The following is a 12,611-nucleotide window of genomic DNA, read 5'->3' as shown; positions in this document are numbered from 1 at the left end:
TAACTGAGATAGAAGATAGAATTAGTGATCTGGAGGACAAACAGAGAGAAAGGATCAGGAGAAAGCCTGGAACAAACAGCTTAGAAACTATGAAAACAGAATCAGGGAAATAAATAATGCCATGAAGTATTCCAATGTCAGAATTATTGGAACTCCTGAAGGGAAGGAGAAAGAAAGAAGTCTAGAAGATATAGTGGAACAAGTCCTTCATGAAAATTTTCCCAATTTCGTGAATGGAACCAGTGTTCATGTACTAGAGGCTGAACGGTCTCCACCCAAGATTATACATTCCAAAAAAAATCACGACACCTGATAGTCAAATTGAGGAATTATAATTGTAGGTATAATTTCTTGAAAGCTGCCAGGGCAAAGAGGCTCCTTACTTACAGAGGGAAGCCCATCAGAATAACATCAGACCTGTCCACAGAGACCTGTCAAGCCAGAAAAGGCTGGAAAGATATATTCAGGGCATTAAATGAGAAGAACATGCAGCCAAGAATACTATATCCAGCAAGACTGACATTCAAAACGGATGGAGAGATAAAGAGCTTCCAAGACCGGCAAGGCTTAAAAGACTATGCAACCACCAAGCCAATACTGCAGGAAATATTAAGGGGGGTTCTATAAAAGAGGAAAAATCCTAAGAATAGCATTGAACAGAAATATAGAGACAGTCTACAGAAAGAAAGACTTCAAAGGTAACACGATGTCAATAAAAACGTATCTATCAATAATCACTCCGAATGTGAATGGCCTAAATGCGCCCATAAAAGGGCACAGGGTCGCAGATTGGATAAAACAACAGGACCCATCCATATCTTGTCTACGAGAGACCCATTTTGAACATGAAGATACACCCAGACTGAAAGTGAAGGGATGGAGAAGCATCTTTCATGCCAATGGGCCTCAAAAAAAGGCTGGGGTAGCGATTCTAATATCAGACAAATTAGATTTTAAACTAAAGATTATAGTCAGAGATCCAGAAGGACACTACATCATTGCTAAAGGGACTATCCACCAAGATGATCTAACAATTGTAAATATCTCCCCAATATGGGAGCAGCCAATTACTTAAGAAAACTGTTAATGAAGACAAAGAGTCATATTGATATGAATACACAAATCATTGGAGATCTTAACACACCTCTCTCAGAAATAGACAGATCATCGAAGCAGCAAATCAATAAAGAAACAAGAGCATTGAATGACACATTGTACCAGATGGACCTCATAGATATATACAGAACATTCCACCCTAAAACAACAGAATACTCATTCTTCTCAAGTGCACATGGAACCTTCTCAAGAATAGACCACATACTGGGTCACAAATCAGGACTCAACCGATACCAAAAGACTGTGATTATTCCCTGCATATTCTCAGATCACAATGCTTTGAAACTGGAGTTCAATCACAAGGAAAAGTTCAGAAGGAACTCAAACACCTGGAAGCTAAATACCACCGTGCTTAAGAATGCTTGGATCAACCAGGAGATCAAGGATGAACTGAAACAATTCATGGAAACCAATGAGAATGAAGATACTTCGATCCAAAACCTATGGGATACAGCAAAGGCAGTCCTAAGGGGGAAATACACAGGCATTCAAGCCTCCCTCAAAAAATTGAAAAATCCAGAACACAGCAGCTGTCGCTACACCTTAAAGAACTGGAGAATCAACAACAAATCAAACCAACTCCCACATCAGAAGGGAAATAATCAAGATTAGAGCTGAGATCTATGAGGTAGAAACCAGAGATACAGTAGAACGTATCAATGAAACTAGAAGCTGGTTTTTTTAAAGAATCAATAAGATCGATAAACCATTGACTACACTAATCCAAAAGAAAAGAGAGAAAGCCCAAATTAATAAAATTATGAATGAAAAGGGAGAGATCACAACTAACACCAAGGAAGTAGAAACAATCATCAGAAGTTATTATCAACAGTTATGTGCCAATAAGCTAAGCAACCTAGATGAAATGGATGCATTCCTGGAAAACTATAAACTACCAAAATTGAATCAGGAAGAAATCGACAACCTGAATCGACTGATATCTAGAAATGAGATTGAAGCAGTGATCAAAAACCTCCCAAAAAACAAGAGCCCAGGACCTGACAGATTCCCTGGGGAATTCTACCAAACTTCCAAAGAAGAAATAACACCTATTCTCCTGAAGCTGTTTCAAAAAATTGAAGCAGAAGGAAAACTTCCTGGCTCTTTCTATGAAGCCAGCATTACCCTGATCCCCAAACCAGGCAAAGACCCTACCAAAAAGGAGAATTTCAGACCAATATCACTGATAAATATGGATGCTAAGATTCTCAAAAAGATCCTAGCCAACAGGATCCAACAGCACATTAAGAGATTATCCACCATGATTAGGTGGAATTCATCCCTGGGTTACAAGAATGGTTCAACATTTACAAATCAATCAATGTGATACAACAAATTAATATGAGAAGAAAGAAGAACCACATGGTCCTCTCAATCGATGCAGAAAAAGGATTTGACAAAATCCAGCATCCATTCCTGATTAAAATGCTTCAAAGTATAGGGATAGAGGGAACATTCCTGAACTTCATCAAATCTATCTATGAAAGACCCACAGCAAATATCATCCTCAGTGGGAAAAAGCTTGGAGCCTTCCCGTTGAAATCAGGAACACGACAAGGATGTCCACTCTCCCCACTCTTGTTCAACATAGTATTAGAAGTCCTAGCAACAGCAATCGGACAACAAAGAGAAATAAAAGTTATCCAAGTTGGCAATGAAGAAGTCAAACTCTCTCTCTTCACAGATAACATGATTCTTTATATGGAAAACACGAAAGACTCCACCCCCAAACTACTAGAACTCATACAGCAATTCAGCAACGTGGCAGGATACAAAGTCAATGTGCAGAAATCAGTGGCTTTCTTATACACTAACAATGAAAATACAGAAAGGGAAATTAGAGAATCGGTTCCATTTACTATACCACCAAGAACCATAAGATACCTGGGAATAAGCCTAACCAACGAGGTAAAGGATCTGTACTTGAGGAACTACAGAACACTCATGAAAGAAATTGAAGAAGACACAAAAAGATTGAAGACCATTCCATGCTCTTGGATTGGAAGAATAAACATTGTTAAAATGTCTATACTGCCTAGAGCAATCTATACTTTTAATGCCATTCCAATAAAAATTCCACTGGTTTTTTTCAAAGAGCTGGAGCAAATAATCCAAAAATATGTATGGAATCAGAAGAGACCCTGAATCGCTAAGGCAATGTTGAAAAACAAACAAAAAAAAATGGGGGGCATCACGTTACCTGATTTTAAGCTTTATTACAAAGCTGTGATCACCAAGACAGCATGGTACTGGCATAAAAACAGACACATAGACCAGTGGAACAGAATAGAAAGCCCAGATATGGACCCTCTACTCTATGGTCAATTAATCTTCGACAAAAGAGGAAAAAATATACAGTGGAAAAAAGACAGTCTCTTCAATAAATGGTTCTGGGAAAACTGGACACCTATATGTAGAAGAATGAAACTCGACCATTCTCTTACACTGTACACAAAAATAAACTCAAAATGGATAAAAATTCTCAATGTGAGACAGGAATCCATCAGAATCCTAGAGGAGAACTTAGGCAGTATTCTCTTCAATATCAGCCACAGCAACTTTCAAGATATGTCTCCAAAGGCAAAGGAAACTAAAGTGAAAATTAACTTTTGGGACTTCATCAAAATCAAAAGCTTCTGCACAGAAAAGGAAACAGTCAACAAAACAAAGAGGCAACCCATGGAATGGGAGAAGATATTTACAAATGACAGTACAGACAAAAGGTTGATATCCAGGATCTATAATGAACTCCTCAAACTCAACACACACGAAACAGGCAAACATATCAAAAAATGGGCAGAAGATATGAACAGACACTTCTCCAATCAAGACATACAAATGGCTATCAGACACATGAAAAAATGTTCATCATCACTAGCCCTCAGGGAGATTCAAATTAAACCACATTGAAATATCACCTTACACCAGTTAGAATGGCCAAAATTAACAAAACAGGAAACAATATGTGTTGGAGAGGATGTGAGAAAGGGGAACCCTCTTCCACTGTTGGTGGGAATGCAAGTTGGTGCAGCCTCTTTTGAGAATAGTGTGGAGATTCCTCAAGAAATTAAAAATAAAACTTCCCTATGGCCATGCCATTGCACTCCTGGGTATTTACCCCAAAGATACAGATGTCTTGAAAAGAAGGGCTATCTGTACCCCAATGCTTATAGCAGCAATGGCCACGGTCGCCAAACTATGGAAAGAACCAAGATGCCCTTCAACCGACAAATGGATAAGGAAGATGTGGTCCATATACACTATGGAGTATTATGCCTCCATCCGAAAGGATCAATACCCAACTTTTGTAGCAACATGGACAGGACTGGAAGAGATTATGCTGAGTGAAATAAGTCAAGCAGAGAAGAGTCAACTATCATATGGTTTTACTTATTTGTGGAGCATAACAAATATCATGGAGGACAAGGGGTGTTAGAGAGGAGAAGGGAGTTGGGGTAAATTGGAAGGGGAGCTTAATCATGAGAGACTATGGACTCTGAAAAACAATCTGAGGGGTTTGAAGTGGCGGGGGTGTGGGAGGTCTGGGTACCAGGTGATGGGTATTATAGACGGGACTGATTGCATGGAGCACTGGGTGCGGTGAAAAAAGAATGAATGAATACTGTTTTTCTGAAAATAAATAAATCAATTTAATAAAAAAGTAATATATAACAATTACAAAACGTAATATATGTGATTACAAAATAGAATATATGATAATTACATATAGATATATCTATAATCTCTCTTTGTGTCTATAGATATCTACCTCTCTATCTATGCATTCAGCATGAATCCACACAAATATATGAAGCAAATTGTGATGGAATTGAAGTAAAAAGAAACTTAGAAACATAGAAAAATAGTAGGAATTTCAATAATGGATAGAACATTCAGGCAGAAGATCATTCAGGACAAAGAGAGACTTCTAAAATACTACAGATCATATGGACTTAAGAAACACATATAGAATTTCACCCAACAGCAGCAGGATATACATTATTCTAAGTGTTAATGAAATATTACCCAAGATAAGTGGGTCATCATAAAACAAACCTTAACATATTTAGGAATACTGAAACCATGCCAAGTGTATTTTCCAATTATAATGGAATAAAACTAGAAATTAATAATATAAGGAAAACTGGATTTTTTAAAAATATGAATTCAGGCAATACACTCTCAGTCAATGGATCAAAAAAATCATAAGTCAAATTAGAAACTGTCTTTTGACAATGAAAAATGAAATCACAACATACCAAAATTTACACAATCAAGCAAAAGCAGTAGTAAGATGAAATATTATAAAGATGATTGTCTAAATTAAAAAAGAGGAAGTGGGAATTCCTGAATGGCTCAGTCATTTAAGCAGCTGCCTTCATCTTGCGTCATGAATCCAGTGTCCTGAGATCGAGTCCCACATCAGGCTCCTTGTTCAGTGGGGAGCTTGTTTCTCCCTCTGTCTCCTGTTCCCCCCTGTTTGTGTGCACTCTCTCTCTCTCTCACAAATAAGTAAAATTTTAAAATCTTAAGAAAAAGTGGAAAAGTCTCAACTAAATAACCTAACTTTACAACAAAAGGAACTACAATTAAAAATTTTTAAAAGTGGGGTGCCTGGGTGGCTCAGTGGGTTAAGCCACTGCCTTCAGCTCAGGTCATGATCCCAAGGTCCTGGAATCGAGCCCCACATCTGGCTCTCTGCTCAGCGGGGAGCCTGCTCGCCCCCCCCCCCCCGCCTGCCTCTCTGTCTACTTGTGATCTCTGTCTGTCAATTAAATAAATAAAATCTTAAAAAAAAGAAAAAGATTTAAAAAAAACTAACATAATATGAACAAACTAAGCCCAAAGTTAGCAGAGATAATGTAACAATTACTGGTAGAGTAGACATAAATGAAATGGGGGGGGGTAAGTCAAATAAATTGAGTTGTTTTTATAATATATTAACAAAAATTACAAACTTTCACTAGATTAACAATGACATAAAAAGAGACATTGCAACTGATGATACAACAGTAAAAAAAATTGTAAAACTTATATCAACTACATGTCAACTACATGTCAAAAGTGGGTATTTTCTTAAGATAGCAATATCATTTCCTTTGATAAATAGGCATAGTTGAATTACTAGATGATATGATCTACTTTAAATTTTTAAAAAGTGGGGCACCTGGGTGGCTCAGTTGTTAAGCATCTGCCTTCAGCTCACATAATGACCCCAGTGTCCTGGGATTTGGCTCTGCATCAGGCTCTCTGCTTGGCAGGAAGCCTGCTTCTCCCTCTCCCACTCCCCCTACTTGTGTTCCCTCTCTCAGTGTGTCTCTCTCTGTCAAATAAATAAAATCTTTAAAAAATAATAATAATAAAATATTTTTTTTAGATTTTATTTATTTGACAGAGAGAGATCACAAGTGGGCAGAGAGGCAAGCAGAGAGAGAGAGAGAGAGAGAGAGAGAGGTGGAAGCAGGTTCCCTTCCAAGCAGAGAGCCCGATGTGGGACCCAATCCCAGGACCCTGAGATCATGACCTGAGCTGAAGGCAGAGACCCAACCCACTGAGCCACCCAGGCTCCCCTAAAATAAATTTTTTTAATGAATTTCAATTCATTTCCATTAGTGACTGCACCAATTTACATTCTGGCCAAGAAAGTACTGTCTAAATACCATTTTTTTCCTTTTATCTACATTTTCACCAACATTTGTTATTCCTTGTCTAAGTTGCTGCCTGTGTTCTCTTCCAGTATGTGAATGCATTACTTTCTCACATTTAGATCTTTCATCCATTTTGAGTTTATCTTTGTGTATCGTGTAAGAGAAAGGTCCATTTTCATTCTTCTGCATGTGGCTGTCCAATTTTCCCAGCACCATTTGCTGAAAGGACGGTCTTATTTTCCATTGGATATTCTTTCCTGCTTTGTCAAAGATTAGTTGACCATAGGATTAGGGTCCATATCTGGGCTTTCTATTCTGTTTCATTGTGGGTCCTTATCTGGGCTCTCTATTCTGTTTCACTGATCTATGTGTCTCTTTTTGTGCAAGTATCATGCTATCTTGATGATCACCCCTTTGTAATAATTCTTGAAATCAGGCAACATGATGCCCCTGGCCTTGTCTTTCCTTTTCAACATTTTCTTAGTGATTAGGAATCTTTTCTGGTTCCATACAAATTTTAGGATTGTTTGCTCCAGTTCTGTGAAAAATGTTGATGGCATTTTTGTAGGAATTGCATTGAATATGTAGATTGCTCTGGGCAACATAGACAATTTCACAATGTTTAATCTTCTAAAACATGAGCATTGAATATTTTTCCATTTCTTTGTGTCTTCCTCAATTTCTGTCGTAAGTATTCTCTGGTTTTTAGAGTACAGATATTTGACCTCTTTTGTTAGTTTTCTTCCTAAATACCTAATGGTTTTTGGTGCAATTGTGAATGGGATCAATTCCTTAATTTCTATTTCTTCATTCTCACTGTTAGTGTATAGAAATACCGCTGATTTCTATGTATTGATTTTGTATCCTGCCACATTGCTGAATTGCTGTATGAGTTCTAGTGATTTGGGAGTAGTTAGTTGGATTTTCTACATAAAGTAACACATCACCTGGAAAGAGTGAGAGTTTGACTTCTTCTACACCTATTTGGATTCCTTTTATTTATTTTACTTTATTTTATTTTTGTTTGTTTATTTGCTGAGGCTAGTACTTCTAGTACTATGTTGAATATGGTGATGAGAGTGGACATCCCTGTCCCACTCCTGACCTTAAAGGAAGTGCTCTCAGTTTCTTCCCATTGAGAATGATATTCCCTGTGGGCTTTTCATAGATGGATTTTATGATGTTGAGGTATGATCCTGCAACCCCTGTACTTTGAAGAGTTTTAATCATCAAAAAATGCTGTATTTTGTCAAATGCTTTTTCTGTACTCATTGAGAGGATCATATGGTTCTTGTCTCTTCTTTTGTTAATGTGATTCTAGCACGTTGATTAATTTGCAAATGTTAAACCACCCTTGCATCCCAGAAATAAATTCCCATGATTTTGGGAAATAATCCTTTTAATGTACTGTTGGATCTTGGTGGCTAGGTTCTTGTTGAGTATTTTGGTGGTTTTTTGTTTGTTTGTTTGTTTGTTTGTTTAGGATTTTCTATTTATTTGTGGAAATTCTCACTTTGTTCATGCCTCGATCCTAACCTTGTGATCATCTTTTAATGGTTATTTTGAAGTGTCTAGCAGATAAATCAGTTATTTCTGTTTCATTAAGATTGATTTCTAGAGATTTTTCTTTTGTTTAGAGCATATTCTCCTGTATCCTCATATTTATTGTCTCTTTGTGTTAGTTTTTTGCTTTAGATAAAACAAGCAACTCTTGCAGTCTTGATTTAGTAGTTTTGTGCAGGGATTAAACCTTTTTAATCAGCCTGACCTGTACTCCTTGTTGTCCTTCAAACTTTTGTAATTTCTAAGCCATCATCTTTATTCTTAGTGTCTCTCAGTAGTTGAGTATGTGCCAAGACTAATCAGTGTCCCAAAGGAGAGGATCACAATTGGCATCTGGGTTCAGGCTTATTAGTTGTTACTTCTAAGTCAGCAACTGGAAAAGTAATATAGGCCCTTTCAATGAGAAAGTGTGAGATAAGCATTCTTTCATGTTGACTCTGCTCTGAGCTCAGGTGTACGGTCATGGGAAGTTTTTCTTGTGCACATTTAGAAACTGTTGTTTCATATGATTCTATGGGATTTAAGGGTGCCAGTGTCACCTACTAGAGCTAGATGACTTGGGGGCCCATTTCTTGTGTGAAAACTACAACAGTTGGGACACTAAATATGTGGATAATAAATTCCAGTGACTTGATTTTATTGTTAGAACAAGCTGGAGGACGAAGATGGGTAAGTGTCCAGGGTACCCTGGGATCCAGAAAGGATTGTAACCAGCCCTTATATGCATGATAAAATAGTCAAACCCTCAGACATCAGCTTACAAATTATGCAGTTAAAATCCTTTCCACAAATACTGAGAAGTGAGTTTTTATTTTTTTTCCTACTCTGTTCATTTTTAGGTGAATAACCTCCATGAGTGCTTATATGCCCTGTTAATGACTTCCTTTTTGCTATAGTTCTGTGAGTCTTTTGAGTGCTAGCTCTTTGGCTTTTCAGAGCTAGGTATTTCAGGGATCAGGGACCCATCTCCTGGAAAAGTCTTCAAATTTTGAGCTGTAAGCATGTGGTGTAATTGCTTCAGTACTCTGAGAAAAGCTGGAAGTTGGGAGGTCCCTCCCAATTATATTGCATTCTGATGGTAATGTGGTTTATGATGAGAGAGTATCTCAACCTTGCCTACCTGTCTTGATGAAGGTATTTTCTCATTCATTTGATGTGTAGGCGTCAACCAGCTATTTTCTGGATTTCTTTCAGTTGTAAATTCATCACCTAATAAGAGAAGGAAATTTAGAAGCCTGGATGCTGCCATGTTAAAGACTATTATTATTATTATTATTATTATTATTATTATGTCTTCATATTTAAATTATTCTAACCCCTCCATAAGCTGATTTTTAAGATTTTTAAATTTATATTTAATTTTCAGAAGTTTGACTGACATGTGCCCAGATTAATCTTGGATTCTGCAGGGATTTTTCAGTTTTGAATATAATTTGGAATAATTTGCCTTGTTTTCCTTAACTTTTTCTTCTGTCTTTGGGATTTTAATTAATATATTTTAGACCACTTGTTATTGTTCCAGAGATTATTTTGTTTTATTTGAACTTTTCACATCTATTTTTAATTGTCCTTTAGTTTGGTTAATTTATGATCTGACTTCATTTTCATTGAATATTTCTTGTGTGGAATCCACACATTTTTTGTGTGGCCTACCAAATGATTTTTTTTTTAATTTCACATATTATATATTTCAATTATGAGGATTTTATTGCAATATTTCTTTATCTCTTCTAAAATTTCCCATCTCTTCTGTTTCATAGCCACCTTTTCCTGTAATCCTTAAACTTAGTTATAATAGCTATTTTAAAGTTTTCACCTCTCCCAACATCTATCTTATCTTTTGTTACTTCTGTTGTTAATTTCTCTGATTATAAGTTATATTTTATGAATACTAACATGTTCCATAATTTATATTATATAATGGACATTGTGGGTGAACAAATGTTTGAGGTTCTTATGTCTGTCATCTTACTTCAAAGACTGTTGAATTTTTTTTCTTCTATCTTTTGTTGTTAGTTTTGTTACTTAATTTTTCTTCCATTTTATATTTTCAGGGTTTAAACAATTTCTTATTCATTCTTTATTTCCCCTTGGAATTTGTAGTATTTTTTTATACCATTAATTGTTTTTGTCTCTTTCCATGAACTCATAGTCAGACACATATTTCCTAACCAATTAACTACTGTTTCCTCCACATATTTATCTGTGTCAATGTGAAATATTCTTTATCTGCTTCTCCTTGCATTCTCAGGTGAAGGAACTTCTGGGCCATTCATTCCATTTCATTAGAAAATCTTAACTTTTATTGATGCATACATTGTGTTGGTGTATGGGACACTCATTAGAAGATTAAACTAGTGAAAAAAAAAAACAAGTTGGAAAGACAATCATTTGCTCCATCATCTTCCTTATATAAATGCAAAAATAAGCTCAGGGTAATTAAATCATTTTATATTTTCATATAGAAACTGAAGTCTAGACTTAGGGCTTGTGACTTTCTACCTGTACCATATTTCTTTATGTAGGGTACACTGACTTACTTTAAAGTAAAACAAATTAAGGTGAAATATAAGAAATGTTTCCTTATGCATTATATAGTGCACACAGGTCAGTAACAATCCAAAAACAACCAATGCAACATTTTAGGGCTCCAGTGATCATTTGTGACTGTTAGCAGTTAATTGACACTTCATCATCATATTTTAGATCATTTGATTTTCAAATAAGTAAAAACTGTGGTTATGTTGCATTTGGATTTTAGCAGTTTTTGAAGTACCCATATTACCTCCTTTTAAATAAATGAATGTCAATACTAAACAAGTATTGCAAATGTTGTTTTATAAAATATTAACAAACATTTCTTTTACTCTGCAGACATAGATCAATAAATAAATCTCTTTAGTACAATGAAGAGTAATTTTTATGTAATTTTAAAAAAATCAGTTGTTTCAGTTGAGCAGTTGTAGATCAAAACCACTCATGTGGTCAAACACTGTCATGTTTTTAAACATTTTTTTTTTTAATTTTAGATGTCAGCTCTATAAAACTCAATTCCAGACTTATTTGCCTTTCTTTCTGTATTCTTCTGTAAACATATTCTTAGTTTCCCAGAAGATTCAAACACAGATGGCTGCCTTATTGTGGCAGAAGCAAAAATGCTACATTAATGTTTAACAGGATTAAAAATCCTCTTGGCAGCAGTGGCATATGTTACCAGTTAGTTGTTGTACTGGAAGCTACCCTCTATTTTAAAACATAGACTCATTTTACATGCTTACATCCCAACAGCATGAAATTTAAATTTTTTGAGATACATTTTCAATTTAGTTTAATGAAAATTATTCATAAATAAGGTTATTCTTCGATATTATCTGTGTGTCTAAATAAGAGTGGACTGCTGATATCATTTATGGTTAAAAGGAAGATTGTACGTGCTCTGCATTCAAGTTGATTTATGTGAACAGTACAGAGTTCCCCAGCAATGACTAATCATTTTAGCATCCTTTATACTTTCCTTTACATGATTGATACCTTGAGTACAGAAACCTGCTGTATAATAGAAGTATTTTCAAAGTGCAAGATAGAGTAATGCAAACCTTCTAAAAATGGTGAGCAAGTTGTCATTAATAATTTCCCAGCAGTAACTACTTAACAATATTGACTGAGGACATTCCACAACCCATATGGTCAGGTAATTAACATTATGTAAATAACATCAGACTTTGGAAGTCTCTATTTTCCTATTAACTTATGATAATAATTTGTACATGACAATTGAAATATTGGTAACACAATGAGGTGTTTCACTTGGACAAAATATAAGAAAACTTTGGAAAGTTGAAATTTTGGTTTGACAATTTTGTCAATAATCTAAACATTTATCTCACAATTTTATCACCTTTATATGGAATATTTCCAGTTTCCACACTCTTTATCTTGGGTACTACTTACCATTTCAGTCATTCCTTATCTTGAAAGAGCAGAAGACAATTTATTAAAATGTGCAGGACTCCTGCTTCTGGCCAAGATGGAATAAGAGGGAAATCTGTTTACCTATAAGCAATCTAAAAGCAGAAAAAAAATAGCACCATGAATGCACCAGAATACAATGTGCAGAAAGTTTTATATCCACTGTGCAAGGAGAAAATATCAGACCAGCACTGACAGTCTCTGTGAGATGAAGGTAAAAAACTAGGAATCTGTGTAAACCAAAATAGATTTGACAAAGCAGAATATTGAAGTGTTTACACAGAAAGAGATATAGAGATCTGCAGAGATTCCCTA

This window comes from Mustela lutreola, chromosome X (genome assembly GCF_030435805.1).
Source record: "Mustela lutreola isolate mMusLut2 chromosome X, mMusLut2.pri, whole genome shotgun sequence".
Lineage (NCBI taxonomy): Eukaryota > Metazoa > Chordata > Mammalia > Carnivora > Mustelidae > Mustela > Mustela lutreola.
The sequence above is the reverse complement of the archived record's forward strand: the minus strand, read 5'-3'. Positions refer to the sequence as shown.